We start from the raw sequence: 24,432 nt of genomic DNA, 5'->3' as shown, positions 1-24,432 counted from the left end.
GACAAAACTTATTTGTGATTGAAAAAAAAAATTAAGGAAAGCTTAAACCTTGCCAATTACAACTGAAACACTAAAAATATATTGGGACAAAGAACAGAACGTGAGGACAATGATGACAAACTGCTTTCAAGAACACAAGGCTACAGAGGTATCTGAGGGGTACAGACCTGGAGAGATGAGGTGTCCAGGAGAGCTGGCTGACCTCCTTTCTCCAAGTTCAAGAATGGCCCATCTCAACCAGAAACTAATCAAGCAAAAGAGGTGGAAAACCTGTTTGGATGAGCAAGGAGCTCCTAACTTAATGCAACGAAAGGAAAGAAGCGTAAGAATCATGGAATGGTTTGGGAACCTTAAGATGATTTCGTTCCAACCCTCCTGCTATGGGGACCTTCCCAGGAGACCACATCCAAAGCACAGGAGAGCTGGAAGTAGGGAGAGGCAACCCAGGAGGAATAGATGGATATTGCTCAATCAACCAGCTGGAGCCATCTGGTCACACAATGGGCATAAGCTGAAATACAAGAAATTTCATTTAAACATAGGGAAAACAGGTATTTTTTTACTTTGAGGGTAGTCAACTTCTCTAAAAGGTTGCTAAGGATGCAACATCCATCCTTGGAGATGTTAAAAAACACAACCAGACACAGTCCTGAGAAACTCACTGTAACCAACCCTGCTCCGAACAGGGTTGGTTACAGCGAGCCAGATGACTGCCAGAGATTCTGATTGAGACAGATGACTACCAGAGATTCTTCCCAACTTCAGCTTCTTTGTGATCCCACTTGCACATGCTGTAAAAATGGTGGGGGTTTGATTTAGTTGGTCTTTTTTCCCCCCCAAATAATTATTCATCACACTATCCTATATACTGGGCAATAATGATTACTTTGCAAAGTTCTCACAAATTTAACAAGTATTATTTAGGGTTATTAATTACCCTAATTTGTATCAACAGGATCAAAAAATTTAAAATAAAAGCCTTTTACTTACTAAGCTCTCTAAAGGACACAAATCATTGTAGGGGAGGAAAAAAAAAAAAAAAATTACATCCCATTACATCCCTAGTCTCCTACTAGGCATAGAAAGTAACATTTAAGAAAATTCAAGAAAGAGGACCACATCGAAAAAATATGCCTGTCCCCATAGTTGAGTAAAAGATGGCCTAGCCAACTCAAATATGTACAAAAATCATTATTTTTGTCTGCAAGTATTACAAATAACTCACCAGTCCCCAAGAAAGACTTACTAACCCAAATACCTGTATATACCTGCAATAAAAGTAAGAGTTACACCTTTCACATATTTAAAAGGTATTCTGATTTTTCCTAACGCTGTAATTCCATTGATTAGCACCAGTACTTATCAATTACCTATGACACAAAAAAAAGAGAGCGAACAAAAACACAGCCCATTTGGTGCTAGCTCAACTTGGATCTAGAAAATCTAAAATAACTTTACACAGTCTTGCTCTGTTTAACAGCAGCATCCTCAAAAGTTACAAAGTGCAAATGAACATAAAAATGTAGAAATGTATTTATGTCATTCTAATGACATAAATACATAAAAGCTGTCCTTTTATCGTTATCAGCTGGACCCTTTTAAGAACACTGGCATCACTACATGTTGTTATATGGAGAAAAATATTTTCATACTCCAGAAAAAATTATATGATCAAAAAAAAGCATTCCATCTTATCTAAGCTGAAAAAATAGCAATAGTCAGAGGATTGTGAGTTAAAAAAAAAAAAAAAAGGAAAGAAAGAAAAAAAAATAAATAGCAAAAATACAACAACAAAAGAAATCCCCACAAAAATAAGAACTTAACCCCATGGAGCATTTCAGCATATATTCATAACTTTCTCCGGGCTAACTGCTATATCAGGTGCATCTGATGTCATCTCAAGAAGTGGAAATAAAAAAATAACCTACATGTGATCATCTGCCTTTCACCAAGTGCATGCTTGAATTTGGTGGGTTTTTTTAAAACAAAAAATTGGCATTTGGTATCAGCTTTTGATAATAAAAAAGGCCACACAAATTTAAGGCATGGAAAATGAATTAATTTCTGTTACTTCTTCCAGCAAACAGAATTTAAAAGATCCTGAAATCATGATCCTTAAAAAAACCCAAAGTCATAGAATTCAATAGAAAATAAAATGAAGTTAAGAAATTAAACTATCTTTAGCAATATGTTATTTGGTTCCTGATACAAACACGCTCTGCCCAAGTTTGCAATCTCTGCTTGGAGCTCAGCTGCTCAGTGTGCATTAAGAGATGGCCAGACAGCAAACACACTGAGGGTGTCCATGCTGTGCATGGCCATATGGACACCATTCGCTGTCCAGAGCACTTGGAAAGCCCAGGTCTCACCACGAGACACATGGATCCAGCAGAGGTGTAACAGACCACACCTAGGACACGAACCCGAACCCACAGCCAATCCTCCCTACAGCCACTCTAAACTTACCTGTGCCCCTGCTTTGCTAAAGATTTGCAGATAAATTCACACGGAAGATTTAAAACACTACTAAGTGGTGCTTCAAACCCGAAATCTTCCAGAAACCCTCGTATTTCAGTCCTACACATTGCATTTATACCTAACACCATTCATAAAACCAGATGAAAAACATTTTTTAAAGGATGCCAACTTCCATAAAACAGATTTAACAAGAATTTTTTTCTTGCAAAATTATACATGTAGTGTACAAAAATCCTGCAAAAGAACAAATTGCTCTTAACAGACTAATTTTTGTTATATTTCAAAACCACTACATTGATACATGAGTAGTTTCTGTCCATAGACTAACACTCTTCTGGGCACTATAAAGTGAACACAAAACTGCTGAAGAAGAATCACTTGTTACGATCTTTTTATCATATTAATTCCTCTAATTTCTATTGAGAAGTTCAAACCACCTCAAATCTTTAGATTATTCAAAGAGAAATTTATTTGATGGGTTTTAAGTATCTTCTGTATTGCTGAAAGTTGAGCAGACATATCAGCAATATTGGAAGTTAACTATGCTGAGTTTAGTTTTTTAAGCACTGAAGAGTTTTGATTTGACAGATGTGAAAGAGACTACTAAGATACCAAGTCCTACCTGACTACCACTTTCCAGCACTGAAACAGAATCACAAAATCTTTTTTAATCACCTAAGTCATAACTAAAATATTCAGGATAAAAGCAGTATAAACACAGGAAGCTGTTAAATTATAGGGGGAAGAGACACCCTTAAACCCACATATTTAAGCCTCAAGATGCTATGCTGAACGTAAAGCAACAGTTTACAAGAACACAAATACACTCCTAAGCATTTCAATACTGATTCAAAAAATACTGACGCAATCCACAATTCCAAGAAGGCAATTTTCTCCTCTTTATCTTCTCAGTCTGAGATGTGAAAGTGACTGTGAAAAATACTGCAGTTAAATCACATAAACAAACTAAACCGATTATAGGTTTTCTTCATGTCCAAGAAAAGTTATTTTTCTTGAAGTTTATATATTCAATTTTTAGCTTCTTTTACTATGACTACAAACTCCATCACGTAGCAGATCAGCAGAAATGCAGCAGCTATGGTACAATGGCTTTTTATGGAACTGGGCACTGTCCAGTTCCATAAAAATGTAGAAATAGTGGTTTAGAAGACATAAAGCCCTTCTTATTAAGATGGAAATAGCCAAACATGGTAGGCGTCTTGCAAAACTCTGTCCTAAACTCCAGAATGTGAAAATTTCTCTCATGGGAATTTTCAAGATTTAGGCAAAAGGACAAAGAAATACTTTTCGATTAAAAAAAAAAAAAAATCCCACTATAATTATCCCAATTAAAAAACACCAAACCTCAGAGCAGATTTGAGAACACCAAGGACTTTAAATAACACTGCAAATAAGGTGCTGATCCACACCTTTTAAATACTTGTGAATATGAACTTTACCCATTAAAAACTTGAAGAAAATAAAACCAAGATTTCAAAGGAGATTTTCAGAGGGCCTTAGGGTCAATATTGAGGTTTTATGGGCCACCAGGCTCTGCCTCTGCATGTATGTGTGTGGCATGGAGGAGGGTAATAGAGAGGAATCTGTGGAATTAAATAGATTTCAGGTATCTTTAAATACTTATTTATGATTTCCAACTTCTGAGAAGTTGGGTCTGTTGATACAGACGGGAGAAAAATGCTGGCTTCAGAGATGGAGTGGGATGGAGCTCTGATCACAAGCTCTTCAGGATAAATATAAATATTTAATACTGCCTTCCTGAAATTAGCAGCAACTACCGCCATAAACTTTCTGAAAGTGTTAGGGCAACAGTTAACCCAAAAAGTTTCACCTATGAACGCAGAAAACCAAGTGGAAAAACATTAACATCAACTGGCAGTACCATTTTGGGACAAAACACAAAGATACATTTGCATCACAGAGAAAAGCTCACTCCTTTTCCTTAGCCCGGTGATCCCAAAATATCAAAGATTAAAATGTATTTCTTGGTATGTCAGATAAATCTCAGCAGTTTATGCTGTTCTTTATATAAGTGATTTTTTTTTTTCTCCAAATTCTGCATTCAAAATCCACTGCATGAGCCCATAAATCTGCCTACTCTATAATCACCAATCCATCTTGCTGTTGGTCCAAAGGTACAGATACCACACATATAAACTTTGCCATTTTTAGTATGGATTTTGTACAGTTAACATTTTGGTAAAAAAATAATTTGTGAATGTGATTGTTTGGTTTATTTAAAAAAAAAAAAAAAAAAGTCTAAAGGAAACCTAAAGGCGGAATTGGATGCTCCTTGCTTTATTCTGCTGAGACCTAAGAACTCCTTCTTTTCCAGGTTTTTCTCCTTCCCTCACACTTGTTTTTCCCTAATCAGTGTGTTACAAAGCCAGTGGTCACCAACTGGCCTCCATTAACCCACACTTCACACATACTGCAGAAAGAATGCAAACTGAGCATAAACATAATCATGTTTGCACCTTTCCACTCTTTCATTCAGAGCTAAATGACTTAGAATCATCAGAAAATCATAAATATTCCAAAAAAGAAGGTCCAGCAAGCTTGCTTCCATTTTCAACTACAATAAAAACAATGCTGTGTGCAGACTATTTCAGACCTCCATGGAAAACAAAGACTGGGTAGTCCTTGGAAAAGCATAGAGCCACAGCCATTGCCGAGATAACATTCAAGGGAACCAGATCATTCCCCAAGTGAATAAAGTCCTGAAAACATTCCTCAGGCACAGAGAAGGATTCAAATGTCCAGATTAGAAGAAACATAATGGTACATAGTGTGAAGAAAGAAGGATGAGCTTTGCTTTTTCTTGCTCTGTCCCTTACTTCTAAAATATCATGGGTCATCATTCCAAAAAGTCTTAGAGGCACTTTTCTTCTTGTCTTCCATTCCTGGATGTAACTGTCATTCAGTAGCTCATTTCTTTGCAATACATAAGAAGTTATTCTATTTATTTACCTGAGATATTATCTGAGTTTTATTCAAATCAAGTCATAACAGACATTTTGATCATCTGATACTAGCACCAAAAGGTGTCACCATTAATTGACCCATATTATCATTCACAGCCCAGTTTCTTATCAAGCATAATGTCATTCACTGGCAAACATCCTAAGTGACAGACGGGCAACTCTGAAACTTTAAATCATAGCCGAAGAAAAAGCAATTTTCTACCCATGCATCCAATTTAATTATCTTCCAATCCTTTCATAATTAATCTTACACACTGAAAGATTATCTCAGCAGTAAACAATCCCTGCCATAAAACAGTCCTGGTGTCTGGTGAACCTCAGAATGCTACAACCAGAGTCAACATTTGCCAGGAAAGGCAAATTAACAATGTTAACAAACACTGAGATGCACGAAGCAGCATCTCAGAAGTGAGAAACTCATAATATTAATTGAAGGACTGTATTTCCATTGAAGTATCTGGGGATGAAACTGCTTGTCTTTGGTTGCCATGCAAGATGTAACTAAAGGTATATATTTGCCAGTCACTAGTGGTGTCCCTCAGGGGTCTGTGCTGGGGCCAGCTCTGTTCAATATTTTTATTGACGACATGGATGAAGGCATGGAGTCTTTCATTAGTAAATTTGCAGACGACACTAAGCTGAGAGCGTGTGTCGACCTGTTGGAAGGACGAAAGGCTTTGCAGAAAGACCTGGAACGGTTGGGCAGATGGGCAGAGTCTAACAAGATGAAGTTTAATAAGTCTAAGTGCCCAGTCCTGCACTTTGGCCGCAATAAGCCCCTGCAACGTTACAGGCTGGGGACAGGGTGGCTGGACAGTGCCCAGGAGGAAAGGGACCTGGGGCTACTGGTGACAGCCGGATGAACATGAGCCAGCAGAGTGCCCTGGTGGCCAAGAGAGCCAATGGCATCCTGGCCTGTACCAGGAATAGCATGGCCAGCAGGAGCAGGGAGGTCATTCTTTCCCTGTACTCTGCACTGGTGAGGCCACACACTGAGTATTGTGTCCAGTTCTGGTCCCTCAGTTTGGGAAGGACGTTGAGATACTTGAGTGTGTCCAGAGGAGGGCAGCAAGGCTGGTGAGGGGCTTGGAGCACAAGCCGTATGAAGAACGACTGAGGGAACTGGGGTTGTTTAGCCTGGAGAAAAGGAGACTCAGAGGTGATCTTACCACACTCTACAACTTCCTGAAGGGTGGCTGTAGTCAGCTGGGGGTTGGTCTCTTTCTTCAGGCAACAACAGACATAACAAGAGGACACAGTCTCAAGCTGCGACAACGGAGATATAGGCTGGATATTAGGAAAAAGTTTTTCACTGAAAGAGTGATAAAGTACTGGAATGGCTTGCCTGGGGGGGTGGTGGAATCACCATCCCTAGAAGGGTTTAAAAAAAAGACTGGATGTGGCACTTGGTGTTATGGTCTAGTTGAGGTATTAGAGATGGGTTGGACTCGATGATCTTGAAGGTCTCTTCCAACCTAAAAAATTCTGTGATTCTATTACCACCTCTTAAAACCAGATCTGTTTTCTTTATCTCTTCAACAACCCATCCTCTGCCTAGGGAGATCTCTGCTGTTAATAGGCCATTAAGGCTCACTGCATGACTGATACAACTACATCATCCCATTGTGAGATGCTCCACCCAGGGGGAGGAGCCAAGCATTCCTACCTGGATAAAATCTGATATTCAGACCACCAAGACAGCCTGTTTCCACTGGATTCCCAGAAGAAGACTGGACCCATCTCACCACCACTGGACCTTCAGAAGAAAACTACACCCTTCTACAGGATCATCTCTGCTGCAACAGAACCACATTTGTCACTCCAGGAGGACTTAATTGGACTGCTACCAACACCCTGACCAATGGGGTGTCAGGCTGTATTCTGACTGTGTCAGTGTTTTCTTTTTTGTTTGTTTGCTTTTTTGTACTACTACATTTTTATTTTTAATATTCCTAGTAAGGAAATGTTATTCCTCTTCCCATATCGTTGCCTGAATGCCCCTAATTTAAAAATTATAATAATTCAGAGGGAGGGGTTTACATTCTCCATTCCGAGGGAGGCTCTGGCTTTCCCTGTCAGACACCTGTCTTTCCAAACCAAGACACTTCTTACTGCTACCGTAACCCATATTGCTCTGAAAGGAGGTAAACAGCAACTTCATGGCCAAATTGATCTCAATACACTTCTGTAGAGCTTGTCATCAGTGAAAATTTAAACTATAACTCATGGGTTACTCCTAATGGATTTCACTTCACAAACAGTTCTGTTCACAGTCTGATGGTACTTGGCCAAGGAAGCTATCCCCAGAAAGGCTATGTTTAAGGGAACATGTTTCTGGTCCCTGAATCAGATGATTATCTCTTTCCCCAAACTCCTCTGAGATCTGAGTCCATAAAACAAGGCCAGTAGTGCTAATATACAGCGTCTGCTTATAAAGTGAAGAATTAGCCAAACTAGGAAACAAGTTACAAGAACTATTTTGGGCATTATAGAGGAATTTCAAAATAAGGCAAAAAAACCCCAATGTTCAGAAAATACTGGAGGAGATGATGCCTGAAGATTATTTTGCTCAAGAAGCATCAAAAGAGAGCAATTCCCTACAGCAAAGAAAGTCATGCTTATAGACCTTTTTTACACTTCAAGAGATTTATCTCTATCACATCGCCTCACAGCAAGAGGCCAGCCCAAATGTCTTATCTAAAGAGCTTGGTTCGCCCCAACATTCTATTAACATTAATAGTTCTCACATTCCTTTACACAGAAATGTAAGCACATGTAACTGGAAGTGTCAGTCTGAAATTCATTTTCATGCTAACCTACAGACACAACCTTTCATCATGTTAAGTACAAAAAATTTTAGAGAGCCAGAAACAAAGGTAATCACTTCTAGACAATAATGTCTCATCCTGTTCAAATGCAGCATCAGAAAACATCATCTCACTCGTACAAAACAAAAATGGAACATTTTTAGTCTGTACACTACCTGAAGCCTACTTTCTGATCACAAAGTAACACAATTATTTCCATGAACAAAAAAAAAAATCAGATTTCTTGACCTTTTCCTGCAATGAGAAACCAGAAAGTTAAATCTTTTCCTGACACAAAGTTTGATATTAAGGCAGGTGGCCAAGATAACTTATAGTATTAGTGAATGCAGCTGTGATTTTTATGGAAATTCAAAGGAGTTGACTAACTACAGACTTAACAGTAACTTTCAGAGATACTTTAATCACACTCTCTTTTTCTGTTGCATTCCACTGCTGGGCTCTGGTTTAAAGAATGTGATGATCCCCAAGAAGAAACATTACTTAGATTTAACTACATAAAATGGATCCAGAGAATGTAAACAAAGTTCCCTTTATAGTAACCACAATTTGATTCTATTAAGCCCAGAAGCAATACATATGGGCATACATCTGAAAAATTTACTTTGTCTTTGGAATTCCTGCACCACCTTGACCCCAAGGACCTCTCATGCAGTTCCACTTCTGAGACAACTTAGCCTAGCTAAAAGAAGAACAGGACTTTTTCTCAATCTCTGTTCACATCAGAGTTTTGAGGAATGCTGAAACTGAGACCTCATCACGTTCTGGTGTGGTTTTGCTAGAAATGAGGCCAAATGAGTAATGGCTGTTCTTAGAACTTCCTTCTCCGCCTCTCCTTTTTCACCTTCTTTTCCCTTGACATTTAATCCACCTCTTCCTTTCCATCCAGCCTTCCTTCCCATTCTTCCATCAGCTTCTGCTGTCCTGTAACCTCACTCTCACCCTGTTTCAACTACACACATCTATGCACCTGTTTCAACCTTTGCCAAGGGTTAGAAGCCGGGAGACTGGAAAACCTGAAGAGGTGGTAAGTTGATCCCAGCTGGCAGCTAAATATTCACACAGCTGCTCACTGTCTGACCTTCCCCTATATCCACACTGCCCCTGCAATGGGATGCTTCTGTTCCTGCATCATCTAGGAATTTCCTAGAAAAGAGGAGGGCATTAAAACAAAATCAGTTGGATATATATCTCAAAGTGGAGCCAGATATTTCAGAGAAAAATACACACCATACCTGCAAAACAGGTAACACTAAACAGAAGTTAAGACTTAGCAGAGATAATTCAATTTATTAGGAGTGCCCTCTACCACAGAAAGTCAAAAATGTTTGTGGTCATCAGTTGTAAGAGTGGAAAGTTACTTCACTTCTCTACACCCCATTCATGCAGTGGATATTAAAATCATTATCCCAGTCTTAGGATCCATCTTGAACAGATAGAACAAATAAGTTAGAGACTAGAAAATAAAGCAGAAGAGAGAGATTCCAACTTTTTCAGCTTGGAAAAAGCATCAAGAGATGACTCAATATCCTAATGAAAGTACTTTTCATAAATAATGGCACCTTAATGAAAAGGTGTGGCAAGTTCTGCTTTCTGTGGAGAAATAAGACAGGAAGCAGACTGGCAATGGTGAGGAGTAGGAGGACACTATACAAGTAACAGGGTATCTGACTGTAGTCATTGTACTGGAATTGCAAAGTATTTGCAAACAGGAAACAGACTGCTTAGAAATCATTAAAAAATTAGTAACCAACTCAGTAGTATCTCTATTATTAAATTATAAATTTGGTGGGTTTGGCATATGGAAAAATCTTAGGAAACAGCAATTTTTATAAATATTCTCTCTTAAAGCCTAAGATTGAAGGGTGTTTTCATATAAATCTAAACAAGCAACAACATACATATTTCAGCGTGAAGTGAAACAGCAAGCAAATTTAGTAAGAAAATATATTAGCAATATACATATAAATGAAAGTTTCTAAAGTTCCCAGCACGTTTATTAGAAACTGTATCAGACTCAATCTAAAAGGATTCAGAGAGACCTTAAAGTATCTTTCAGTATCTAAAGAGGGCCCATAAGAACACTGAGGAGCGAATTTTTACAAGAGCATGGAGTGAAGCTGCAGGAGGAAGGTTTTAGATTATATAGTAGAAAGAAATTCCTTAACTATGAGGGTGGTGAGACAATGGAATAAGTCTGTGTAGTGGGTTGAGAAGTTTTGTCTGCCCCATCCCTGTACTCAACGCCAGGTTGGATGGGGCTTGGAGCAACCTGATCTAGTGGAATGTGTCCTAGCCCATTGCAAGCGGTTGGAACTTGATGGTCTTTAAGGCTCCTTCCATCCCAAACCATTCTATCATTCAAGGATTCTAAATTTAGCAAGAATTAAATGTAGCAAATTAAGCTATCTAAAAAGCTCAACAGCTTCTATCCTTTAGAAAGTAGTTCTTATTCATGTAACTCCCAATATCTCTAATTCTGATTTTTCAAATAGTGCCCATATTTAGAAACCTAAATGGACTTAGTCTCATTTGCAGAAGTGCTGAGCATTTGCGATTTGCCATGAGACACGTGACACTGCCAGAGCTCCACACCTATGGAAGTCTTACCACATTTCTGTGGATATCCAAATATGGATTTATCTCTTGAACTTCAGGCAACCACAACTGAAAAAATGTGGCTTTCATTTATAATTCTATTATTATATATTAATTTTTTATTGCTTTGATACTGCAAATTGTAGTTATTACCTCAGCATCTCTCCTGCACCATGCTTTCCTAGGATAATGACTGGTTTAAATGTCAGTGGACCAAATTGTTTTCATTCATTCCAATATTCCTTTCACATGTTAATACTTTTTAAATTAAATCATTCCCCCTAAACTGACATCACAGATTTAACAGTTACTTCCTGATTAGAGAGGAGAGGAAGATGAATAAGGCAGGCTTTTCAGATATATATGAGAAATTTTTTTCAAAGTATACCTCTTGAACCCCAAAATCCCAACAGTTAAATAATTATAAACCAGACAGTTCCTCACACAGAAGTTTTATCATGTAATTATGATGCTGATCATTTAGAACTATCCAAAATGTCTACAGCATTTTTAAACAGCTAAGCACAGTTATTTTTAAAATCAAACATATGTGCTTTTTTTCTGTTTACGTCTTCGGAAAGAACATTCTGTATAATGAAAAACATGACCAAATTTTTCACAGTACATCACTATAAAACCCTATAATTGACTTTTTGGGTTGGTTTACTCTATATCTATTTTTGTCCATGTAGAAAACAGCAATGATGTGGTGAAAAGACCAAAATGTAGGTCCCATTGCAGGATAAGGCTCCATCCTGATTAGCGAAGTATCATGTTTTTCCTGGGAAACATGCCCATTTTGTAAAAGGGAATTCAGTCCACATCAACCTCCTCTTTAGAGGAGGGGAAGAAAAAAAAAAAAAAAAAAAAAAAAAAAAAAAAAAAAAAAAACCAAAAAACCATCCTTTTAAGCAGCACAGACTGTAGTGATTGCTCTCAGCTTTGGTTGAGCAGGACTCACAGAGCCTTTCCATTAAACAGAAGGCAGCTCTGCTGATTATCGAGTTGACCCAATATGAATTTTCCGCTTTTAAATGACATTATTCAAAGTTTAAGAGTTTGTATTTGCTTATATTTTTATTTTACTTCAACCTGAAATGACAAAATGTTTTACATCACCTACTTTCTTCTTCTCAGAGAAATAAACTTTCTAAAAGCAACATAAGTGAGAATATATTCACTGTTTCAACTGCTACTGAGGACAATAATGCAATTGCAATGAAAATCAACTTGAAATAGTAATTCAGAAAAAGTAATCATCAGCGCTAAAAGAATTTCTCATCTTAACTATAATCTGCCCACAAAAATTAATTTAGATTGTGCATTTTATTTTACAAACTATTCTCCCTCTTCTTGGAATAGCCTTTAATTTTTGTCGTCACAAAATTACTTTCATGCCCCAATCACAGAGTACAAAGAATCTGTGCAGACACATTTCCAAAGGAGTTCAAAGGCCAAATAAAAAAGTAATCTACAATAATCAACTTTTTTCAGAGTTAATTAAAATAAGTCACAAGACATTAAACTTTGACATAAAAGTTTGAAGAAAATACTGTTATCTTGCAAATTGTTTAGCAGCAAGATACGCCATAATTACTCTGAGGTTAAGTCTCTGAGAAATTGAAGATGACATCTAAATCACAAGCTTGGTAAAGGGGGAACAACCATCCACAGGCAGAAAGAGAGGAGAGGCTTACAAGGAAAGGTAAGCTATTCCTTTAGCTCAAAACTTAATTACAGTCAGTCACTAATATCATCACTAATATTAGATTCTCCCAAGATTTCAAAAAATTACGGGTATGATCACAAAGTCAGAAGTTCCAATAAACTAAAAAAGTACTGTAAGTCAGGTAAAGTTTCTTCTCTTGGGGCAAGAGTCTCCTCAATGGGCTGCTCTATCATTTGTAATACCCCAGGAGATGTTCTTTCCCCAGCCAAGCCGCAGTGAATTGCTTCCACAAGCAATGATGCTCATTTACAAAACTGACTGCAGGATCTGCTTCACAGATGAAATGTGATGAATGTCTTAAGGCCTTAGGATTGACTGATGGATTATTTTCATTTCTTTGGGGTTTTTTTAATTACCAAAGGAAAAAGAAAGATGACACAGATTACCCTAACAAAATGTAAATTTCTTAGCTGTATTTATTTAAGCCTCAATGGTACAAACACAGTATGGAAATATAACAGAAGAATAAATTCCATTTTAACTAAACTATAAGAAAAGTGGTCATACCCTAAGAAAAAAAAAATTAAAAAATTAAAAATCAGCACATAAAAAGAAGGAAAAAAACCAAGCATACTTGAGATTAAGGTCCAGCCACACAGGTTAGAAAAGAAGCTTTAAAGTCACTAACACCATTTTGCACCATTCGCACACAAGAGTGGAAAACCTACTTTAAAGACCTGCTCCAGAGACAAACATCATGTGATAAGTATGGCAACACACATTTATGGCAAAAAGTCCAACAGTAACATGAAAGTACCAAACTGCACTTCCTGGCCCTGCTCTCCCTCAGTTGCAGTGTGAAACACAGACACTGTGGGTAATGTTTCTGGCTGAGGGGAGAAATACCTGTGTCTGCGTCAGTCTCTGCTTCCTTCCAAGGCAGTGGAGAGAAACGTGTTATGATTCATCTGACTGATTTTAGACCCTTCTTTTCAAGGGAATCACTACCTAAAACTACTTGTTCCTCACTGCTGGCTCTAGAAAGAAGGTTATTCTTACTCGCTCAGGTGCATATGCTGACAAGCAGAAATGTGAAGTTAATGAAATGAATCCCTCTTACAACTATTCAGCTATAAGTGAACAGGAAGAGGCAATTCATGCCTGGTTAACACCAGAAATAAAATGTACTTGAGAGTTGCAACAGAAGTTTCTGCCATCACTGAGAGATTTACCACCGAAGAGGGACATGGGCTTTAACAAGACCCATTCTCTGGTCCAGTGAAACTGTAATGAGAATCAGCAAGGTTTAGACATCCACTGTCCTGGAACTGAAGGCAGTGAGGATCCCTCAGCAACAGACCCAAAAGATTTTGGAACTAGAACTGCCCCAATGTTTTTAAAATTCTATGCAACTTTATGAGGTTAAAATATTCTGAGTAACAGAAGGATTCAGAGACAGAACACACTAAATGTTCCTCTTCATCCAGTGGAAAGACTGCACTCAGCTTTGCTCTTACACAGGAGACATTTCTGTTGGAATTCACAGCAAAAGCCATTCATTTGTGGGTATTCTCAAACACTGAAAACAGCACACACACTACAAGCAAGTATCTCCTTGTCAATATCAATGTGAAACAACTGTGTGGTGAATAAAATACCAAATGATTCAGACAACATGAGAGGGAAGGGCCGTAAGTCAAAGCGCTACACAACTACTCCCTCTGTCACTGCAGAATCTTTTGATGATACCATCAAAATCATGAGATACAGTATTGTTGCACATGAGCTGTATGTCCTAGCCCCGATGGAAAGCAGAAAGACTTCACAGAGTTGAATTAATTCCTAAATTCCTGTTATATATAACTTATAAACCATGTTTCTATTTCCAAAACTTAAATACTGACTGATGGTCAGGTGAGTTTTTTCCCCTCATATGAGATGGCAATCGCACAGCTGTCCCCTTGCACCGTTGTTACCGTTTCTTCCTATGTAACCAGTTCTGGTCCTGCTATAGGCAAAACAGTAAAATACATGGACAAGAGATTCAATATGGGTTTTTTATAATGAGACAAATTCCTCCTAATTAAACACTTTGCTTACATTTTAACAGAGTTGTTTACTTGCTCCTTCTAGGGAGAAAAACCCCAAACACATATTTGCATGACGCTTATTTGGAGCTAATAATGATGCTCCACATATGCCAATATTATGCAAATTGTCTGGCTCAACCCATACTCCAGGCTTTTCCAGCAATCAGCAGGAACATCTGGATAAATTGGTTTCAGTTTTATATCCTTTCAAAATATTCACACTGCTACAACAATTAAGCAAATGAAAAATGTAACAACTTCTGGCAAATTCAAAACTAATTTGCTGTTTAAGAGAGGGTTATATTTGCTATTAGTTCATACTACTACAGTAACATCAGGCACTGAGAAAGCCTATAAAGTCTAGGCATTGAAACAAATGTAATTTTTCTTTTCAACAAGAAAAAAAAAAAAAAAAAACAATTTTATTTTAAATGTCCTCCTCCACCACCTTCTCAGATAAGCACCATACACTGAGTACGCAGGTAGTCATATAACAAAAATTTTACCCTACCATCCAGGCCTGGAGCCCTTATCAAAATATAAAAACACATTTGTGCTGATCTGAATTTTCCATGTCACTTGGAGCAAAAAAAAAAACCCTAAAAAAAATCAATGAACCATCTTCAAAACTTCTCTGGGGATGGGGTCATTCACAGGCAGAAAGAGGAGGAGGAAAAGCCAACAGGTAAGCCTGTTTTACTACAGGTATTCCATTTTTAATCTAAGAACATCCGAAAGGAAAAGCAGCTCAAGTACCTCATTAGCAACTAACAAAGATGAGGCTTTTACATAATTACCTGGTGCTGCAGAAATCAGTCAGACCACAAAACTGCTACTCTTCAATGGATGAGAAAGAGGAAGTTAGAAACTTTTACCTACTAACTGGAAATAATCAAGATTCAGGGAAAACAGGTCTTCATTCTATGCAACCATTAAAGAACCACTGACGATATGGGTGGTCCTTCTGCAATCCCCAAACATGGTACCAACATTTTGAAGTGAGATCTGAACACACTTTAGATGAGATTAGACACATTTGCACCGATCAATCTTTCAAAAGAAGTTCTACTAGATTTATTGGTTTACTGTGTTGAAATGTCTGACAAATCAAATACTAAGTGCTTGAACAGTATCATCATAAATCTGTGACAATATGAGGATAAATCAGTCCCAGTGGCAATGTGATAATTTTTTGTGTTTCTACTCCATAAAGAGGTGTATAAAGCTCACCCTCAGGCATATATAAAAGTGTGTGGTTGAAATCTAAGATGATAAATGCTGGATGCAAAACCAAAAGAAACAAAAAATCTCAAATTAAGTGTTTAATACACACATTATGATTTCAGTACATTTTGTCTGTCCCACAGGTTAAGACATTACAAACTATCATCTATGATGTTATATTTTGAAATGCTAGTGGAGTTTTTTCATTATTAAGCACACCTTAAGGCTTAATGTTTTTCATACCTAAGAATGGCAGGGAACCAAATTTATACCCAAAGAGATTTATCAAAACACACTTTCAGGAAAATAAAAAAAAAGTAGGATATACTAAATATACAAATTAATCTTTCCCAAAAGTCACTCATTTCTCATTTTAGATGAATTAATAGAATTTTAGTAGCCTTAATACCATAGGTATTGACACATCTTTCAATGGGGTGATATCCTTCAGTAAAGGATTGGCAGAGGCAGCTCAGCCCTGGAAGTGCTCAAGGCCAAACTGGATAGGGCTTGGAGCAACCCGGTCTAACGGAAGGTGTACCCGGCCATGGCAGGGTTTGGAACAAGATGGTCCCTTATAACCCAAACCATTCCATGATTCTGTAAGATTAGGGTTCAGATTATTCAAAACCAGCATTCTCCAGACTTTTTGGAGTAGTAATTTGTCACATATGAATCCTTGGTTTTAAAACACATAGAGGATAGTCACATTGAGGACAGTCATACAGCTTTCAGTAGGCCAATTCTTCCAGGTAGACCAGGCAAAATCATTAAAAGATCAACAACTGGAGCACAAAATGTCACCAAAGAAACAGGCTTAAAAATGCTAACAAAATAAAGATGAGTTTAAATGGGAAAATCAGAAAAAGTCAGAGTGATCAACCTGACAAAATGAAACTGGGAAACACCTTACTGCTTTTAAAATTCACAGTGAAATATTAATGTGTGGGTGATCAATAAATTACAAAGCTGGTGAATACTACTGAGGTTAAATACTTTTGAAAATACTTCCCCAGAAGCACAGCCAATTTACCTTTATAGGCATAAGCAATTAAAGTTTTTAAGTTCCTGTATCCTGATTTTACAGCACTTCCTCATTTATGCACTTACATCAAATCTTTGAAGATTTGGTGACTTTCATCACGGTAATACCCTGGTACACAGTATGTGCCATCTCAGCACCGTTATCAGCTCGTCTATACACAAACCCTCCAGAACAGGGATCTGCTCAGAGATCAAGTTCTCTCCACAAAGGCCACTGAATGCTCAGGGAAAACCCCTCCTTGGTTTTCTCTCCAACAGACCTAAAGGGTTGCCTGAGGTTATGACTAGACAACTGTGTTTTATAGCTATAGATAAACTTCACCTCCATGATCGTCTCTTAATCCTTTTTAAGCTACAGTAATTTTTGGCTTCTTCAGTGCCTTGTTGATGAATTCAACACTTTAATTATGCACTGTTAAAAAACTACTTCCTTGTATTTATTTTAAGCCTGCCATCTGATAACTTAATTAAGTGCCCCTACTTTTTGTTATGAAAAAGGGAAATAATTGTTTCCATTCACTTTCACCACATTGCGCATAAATCCAGATTTCTATCACATTTCCCTCCCAGTTGTGTCTTCCCAGGCTTTTAGCACCCTGCCAGTTTAGTGTCTCCTCCTTACACAGAATTCATTCAGTTCTAGAATATTGTTTTTTAACTGGATAAACACAACAGCAGAACTATTAGTAACACTGTTTTGCTCAGATACTCTCAATTTCTCTAAAATCCAATCAATTTTTGGCAACTACTAAGCCTCCCTTTTATAGCTCTCCAGTATCAACCATTTTCTGTGACAATAAACAGCACAGAGTTCAGTGGGTTTACCAGCAACAGATTTCACCTGTTTCGTCATCCACTCAATTCTGTGCAATCTTTGGGTGTCTCCACACAATCACCATTTCACCCTCTAAATAACTTTGCCATTAGCTTTCTGGCTTCTCCAAAATGGAGAAGTGAGGATTTTTGGGGCTGTCATGTGCAGGGCCAGTAGTTGGACTTGATGATCCTTTTGCGTTCCATTCAGCTCAGGAGATTTTATGATTCTATGAAGATCCTTGGTAGACCTTGCAAGTGACTTTGCTCTAGTGCAAAAATTAAATATTTCTACCCTTAAATTTCTCATCTTTTATTCGGCTGGTGTCTTACAAAAAAGAATTTCTTCTTTATATCCCACTACATATTGTAAAGCTACTGAGACTACTAAAAAGCCACTGAGAAATTTATCAGAAGATTGAAACTACCAAATTCCCTGACAGTATTGCAATTACTTCTTACCATCAAGACAGAACCTGAAAATATGTCAGTTTGCAGTTTGACAAGGATGTTTAACAGTAATTATGAACAATTTTGTGTTGAAACAATGTCCTGTATTGACATTTAATTGGTAATCACTGATTTAGACATTCACTCATCCTTCCAAGAAACCTTTTTTTTTAGTCAATAGCTGTCATTAGTAAGTTCTTATTTTGTGCTAGATGAGGAACAAGAAGTAATAAACCACACTGAATGCTGTTTGAATAAATTAAGTGGCAATACTTGAAAATAATAAACATTTCTGCTCTTTGCATTTTTTTTTTTAATTCAAAGTACACAGAAAGGAGCCACGTACCATGGAGGGAGGATACCAAAAAAAAGGGTGATCAACGGTCACATGACGACTGAATTTGGTGTTTAGTCATGAAAGCTCTAAATTGAAGTTACATAAACAGAAAACTAATGCCACTGGCAAACAGCCCTGGTCTGTAATGTTCTATTTGGGATTCACTGCTTAAAGCAGAGGAGACGCTGAGCTCTGACAAAGAACGATATGGGAGATGACATCAACTTCTTTCTGCAAATGAGCTCAGCGTGCCAGCGAGCTGACAAATTAGCTTCTAAAAACCACTAACAGTAGCTTACAAAGTCACAGCTGTTATCCTATTCTGAAGAACAAAATGTTGCTCTCGGTTGAAATGTCTAGCTTTACACAAGATTTGTAAGTGCCCCGATTTTTTTTCTTAACAAAGAAATGAGTTATACTGAGAGAAGCACGAGGGACAGGCAGTGACTGTACCCTGATGACTCCATGGTGATGTTTAATAGACAAGATTAAGTAGAACACTTGCTTATGCTCTGCACCCTTCTTATATTTGAAAACCCCCCTAGAGACACAGGCTCGGTAGCAACATAAATCCACAAATATGACAGTACCAGAAGCCACTAGAAATTTCTTCTGCTAACTCAAGCATTCCCCAGGATATTAAGTCTGATAGTGGGAAAAAATGCAGTCAAAAACCTGGTATCACGGAACTTGTAGGAGATTCTATTACAGGGTTGAAATAAATTGAAAGACACTAATACTCTATGAAACAAGTGCTCCTCAATGCTGATTGTGGACAAAGTTTAAAAAAAAAAAATCATTGTATTACCTTGCTTTTCAGCTATTTGAGTAGTGTAAATCTTCACTTTCATGGCAAAATATCAGGCAGGCCTTCTCTATTCCTCAGAGGTACAGGGGACTAAAAACTCTATCAAAAACAGCAGAAGCAAACGCAGTTAATCTTGGTACCCCTCTTACTCTCATCACTGGCATCTGAACAGCCCTCAAAAATAAATTTGTTCATGTTTAAGAAAAAAACAAATCTTTTTTAAGATGACCAACTGAAAGAGAACAATTTACCTCAAGACTTGAAGATTCAAACAGGAGTCTCTGAAGCACCAGATTACAGCCCTTTATCACTAAAGCAGTTTCTGGTTTTTTACGGCTCTTACTTTCATAAAACTGTAATAACTTCAGGATAATCATTCCTGATTTATGGTAAATGAAGGGGATAATCAAGCCAGAACAGACCTGTGACAAGTTCAAGTCACTACCCAAAGCCAGTAAAAACCACCAAACCACTGGTCAAAGCTTGGATTAAAGTTTCTCTGATTCTAAGTTTAGACAGCTAATAAAGGCCTTTATTTATTAATTCTATGTAAGGCCTGTTTCTGTCAACATAGGTATTTTGGCTTTTGGTTTGGTTTTTTTTTTATCTTTACCTAAAATGGAGATAGAGTGTAACAATGACTTAAATAAGATTGTGGGCACATGAAGAGCTGAACAAAACCACATATTTTCAACAGCAACTTACCCAGCAACTACACAGTCAATGTGTCAGGTGACAAGGCCACATAAAAACTCTGGTGCTCAGGCACAGGAGACCTGTAGCCTCAATCAACCATTGCACTATTGTGATGAAATCTGGTTTCCACTGGAATCTATAAAAGGTTGCACAGGCTTTTCATCATAATCGTGGGCATGGTGAGCTCCAAATTGCCGATTTTATGTTTGGAAAACACAAGCAATGAAGCTCATCTACGCACAAGAAAACGGAAGTATCACTGTAGACTAGAACACCCCATTCAGCTGTGCCCCTTTTCAGAGGTGACCAGTAACTATCCACTCCTTGTTTAAGCTACGGCATTGGATTTTAGCAGTTCACATATCCATCACTGACAAAATGAACCAGTTAAATTTACAAAGATGTAGAGATAAAGCTAAGCATTTTCACAACAACTACCCCCTAGCTGAGTGCTAGACATTTGGGGTTGTATTTTTTCTTTTAATTCTTTAATTTTATTCTCTGCATAGCCCCAGCCAAACTATGTATCTGACACAGAGAGCAACATATTTCTCCCAGGAGTACTGTAAAGAAAAGAACATAATTAACATTTGTTAAGTATTCTTACAGCGTGACATGTGCCAGCAGAGCACATGGAAGTTAGTAATTCTTCTTACTAGAGTTTGAGTACTGTGCAGGAAGGATGGCAAACAGCCATGGAATGAGCAATCAGTAACAAGAAAATCACTGAGCAACCAACTGAAGTGAGTAGCATTCCTTCCATGCAAAGAGTTGGGTGTTCTAGAGATGACAAAAAAATTGCAATCAATTAACACCATTATAATGTACCAAATACAGTTGGGCTGTAAGGAGTCACTGGAAACCCTAATTCTGTATTTCCTGTGCTAACTTCTTCAACTTATTCTTCATCTAGAGTTTAGCTAAGCTTACTGTTTTATCAGAGGAAGACATATACAAGGAAAAACAGGTAAACAAAAGAAAACAAAACAAACAAGAAAATACCCAAATCCACCCTATCAGCTGGGAATAGCTCTATTTGCAAGTTCTTCAGAATATACCTCTAAACAATTAAACAATCTTGAAGAAAATCTTTACTATTTTGTGGTGGTTTTGCCAGGAAGTGGTTTTTCCAAGGAAGTTATAGCAAAACCCAATCAGTGACTAGGGTTGAATATTGAATATCACTGTGTATCTGTCACATATCCAATGGAGGAATAACTAGTGATGAGAGCAGAACAGAAAAGCACTCAAAAAGCAACGGTTTTGTAAAATTCATGAATTCTAAAAAAATGGGCATAATAACATCTGGCTCTTTAAGTTTATTTCAGTTATTCATAAAGAAAAATAAAGCTTGAATTACTGTAGCTCCTATACACAGATAAAACAGATATTTTCTACCCACATCAGAAAATTAGAAGATTGAATTGCATTCAGTTATGAATTGGATTTGTTCTTCAATTAAAAGAGAAGAAAAATAAATCATGCTGAAGCTAAATGACAAACCAAAGGCTATTCCATTGTAATTTTGTCCAAAAGACAACTAAATTTGTTATTTCTTCAGCTCTTTGATCATTATGTTTAGCTTGTAAAGATGCCACTTACTACTGCAAATACTCCATTTCTGAACAGACTGGTATAATTTTTCCCAAAACAAAAAAGGGAATTCAAAAGACTCTGACAAAAGGAAAGTTAGTAACTTTACTAAATGAGCAGGATAACTATGACAAGCTGAATTTAATATTTTGTGTTATTCAAAAATCCCAGTTACAGAAGTTTGTTTTTAAAATAAGACATACTCTACTATGTAGAATAGAGGCACTAACTATGAAAGAGAAATGTTTTACATTTTACACTTTTCAGAGATTACAGTTTTTTCTGAGGGCCCCAATCCCAAAGCTCATGTCATGGGAATCAACTTTGGCTCACAAAAAGCCACACTTCCTTCAGCATCGGTTTTGGCAAAGCAGCAACTGCCTAGAGCACTGCTTGAGCTTAAAATCCAATCCGGTAGCATCAAGCCTTACAATCCCATGGGTTCCCAAAATACACAGTCTGGCTACAAGGAGCTGCTCTGACATCACAATTAAAGACCATGGAATATAGAGGAGACAAGTGTCACAGAGGATGGAACTCTTACAGCCAACCTCATCTAAGGGTTTTTAGTACAAAATAAGTGTTACAGGAAATAATCTAGAATGCAGATCCCATACGCCTGAAATAAAATTTCTTTAAAATGCCATGCCCAAATTATTCCATGCAAATATTAAACAATTAAGATGATGTCTGATATGCAGGTACATGAAACAGAGATTACCTTGTTTCTTGAACTAATCTTCAGACAGTAATAACCTTGATTCCAAAGTCTTTCCAGACCTGGAACAACTGAAACACCACTCCAGAAGCAGAATGATTGGAGGAGAGAATTTAGAAAATACCAGCAAACACTACATATTTTTTTCAGGCTGGATCAACTGGTGACAACACTGCACAATTTTCCAACAACACTGGGTTTTAGTGCTCTTGTTCCAACATCTCCTATTCCACTCACTAATGGAGTTTGGCCATTCAGCTCCAAAATCAACTGAGGTGCATTAAGTGTCCATTCATACCTACAGCCTGTCCTCAAACAGGCAATACCCAACAGTCCATCTGCATCATTTCATCCCACTTAGAACCTCTGATGCCTCAGACTAAATACAGCCAAGCAGCAGACCCAGAACCTTGGTTCTGAAGTGAAAATGTAACAACTTACTTTCATTATGGGCTGGGTCTCCAAGTTAAAAGAACCCTGTTTACCCAACTGTCAATACTCCACAAAATTGATTCCTTTGATTGCTTATTAGACATTTCCCTCACGGAGCCAACAAATATAGATAGTATCACTTATCTTCTTTAAACAAATTATTATTTATGCCTCTAAAGAGAACAGAAATAAATGGTTAAAGTGATAAAATAGCTAAGTATTAACAAGCAACACATATACTGTCCTATCCACACAGAATATTTCCTCAAAGCTTGCATTATTTATCTTACAAGCTATAGGTCTAGATTCTGGCAACCAAACCACAGGGTCTCTCTAAAAACAACACAGCTTCCTTACTTTTGGGGTTGGAAGGTCAGAGGAGGAAGAGGTATGAGTGGAAGGAATGACTGCAATTCATTTTTATTTTTCTTCCCTGTTAAAACCCTCCAGTTACTAAGCAGTCTGTTACTCAGAGTATGACAAAAAATATGTATTAAAAAGAACTGACACCTGTGTATCTGGCCAACATTGAACAGACTCTATAAATGCTGCCTGTTTTCTCTTCTTGGAGTGAAAAATCAACCAACTCTCCAGGACGCAACACATTCAGGCACTGGAAATCTCATACAAACATCTCCCATATTCTTCCCAACATCCCTCAGGTTCTAGTGCTCTTCAGGCACACCTCCACAGGACATTTTAAATGCTATGCAGAGACAGTTCAATTCCCTCCAAACGAGCTCAGCACCACATTGAGCACAGCTGGACTATTTCAGAACAAACTGGGGTTCACATGGCCTTGGAGACCAGAGTGCAATTTTCTCCTGTGTTTGCTGTCCCCAGGAAAAGGGCTGCATTTTCTGGTTCTTCATCCTGTTTCAATGTCTTCATTTCTCCTCACCTTCAGTATTCCTTCCTTCAGTATTCCTTCCACAAAACGGGAGTCATACTGTTAAAGATGATTAAAAACCAAGGTTTTCTTTTTAACTCTCGCCTTCCAATTTTATTCTTTCCATTCCCTTCTCAACCTTTCAACTCTGTTTTCTCATGAATGATCTTCAGCTCTCTCCTCCAACAGAAAACCACAATACCTTTTTAATTACAAGGAAAACCTTAGACTGTTGACAAGCTGTGAAAAAGTAGCAAATCCAGGTATTAAATACTTTAAAAAGAAAGAAAGAAAGAAAAAGCATATGAAGAGACACAGGAGGATGGAGGTACCTGATTTTTGATTTTTCTTTTTTACTAAAAAAAATGTGTACAGGGCTGAGGATCTCAAACTTAAGTAATCATGGTAAACAGCATAGAAATATCTCCCTGTGCAATCACTGCATCAGGAAATGTTTTCGGGTTGGGTTTGGTGGATTTTTTTTCAAAATATGGAGAAGGAACCATGATGATCAGCCATCATGCTCAAGTTCAAGCAGAAAACAAGACTAGCCAATTGCATACAAATAACTAATACTCTCCACAGTTAAATATGCGGAGAAAGTTAACCATAAAATTACAACTAACTGTTTGGCCTTCCCCATGAAGTTCTTCACTTATTTTTTACTGCTGTTCATTATAATGGGGTTTTCCCCCTCCCTCTTTTTCATACTTTTCTTAAATGGCTGGCTGCATATATTTAATTGTGTACTCCTCAGGGCAGG

At 37.6% G+C, this 24,432-nt stretch overlaps 1 protein-coding gene across 9 annotated transcripts in view; it reads right to left on the bottom strand.

The window, feature by feature from the left end:
• SUPT3H (SPT3 homolog, SAGA and STAGA complex component) overlaps positions 1 to 24,432 on the bottom strand; it is a 253,554-nt gene that overhangs the window by 183,032 nt on the left and 46,090 nt on the right. Inside the window, exon 2 of one of the 9 annotated variants that reach the window (XM_040058766.1) lies at positions 19,342 to 19,440. The exons of the other annotated variants lie outside the window; for them this stretch is intronic. The gene's annotated coding sequence lies outside the window, so the exon portion shown is untranslated. The remainder of the gene's footprint in view (positions 1 to 19,341; positions 19,441 to 24,432) is intronic. 9 annotated transcript variants of the gene reach the window in all.

Source organism: Hirundo rustica, chromosome 3, assembly GCF_015227805.2.
Source record: "Hirundo rustica isolate bHirRus1 chromosome 3, bHirRus1.pri.v3, whole genome shotgun sequence".
In the NCBI taxonomy this organism is placed as follows: domain Eukaryota; kingdom Metazoa; phylum Chordata; class Aves; order Passeriformes; family Hirundinidae; genus Hirundo; species Hirundo rustica.
Note: the sequence above shows the minus strand (reverse complement) of the source record. Positions and strands in the feature narration are given on the sequence as shown.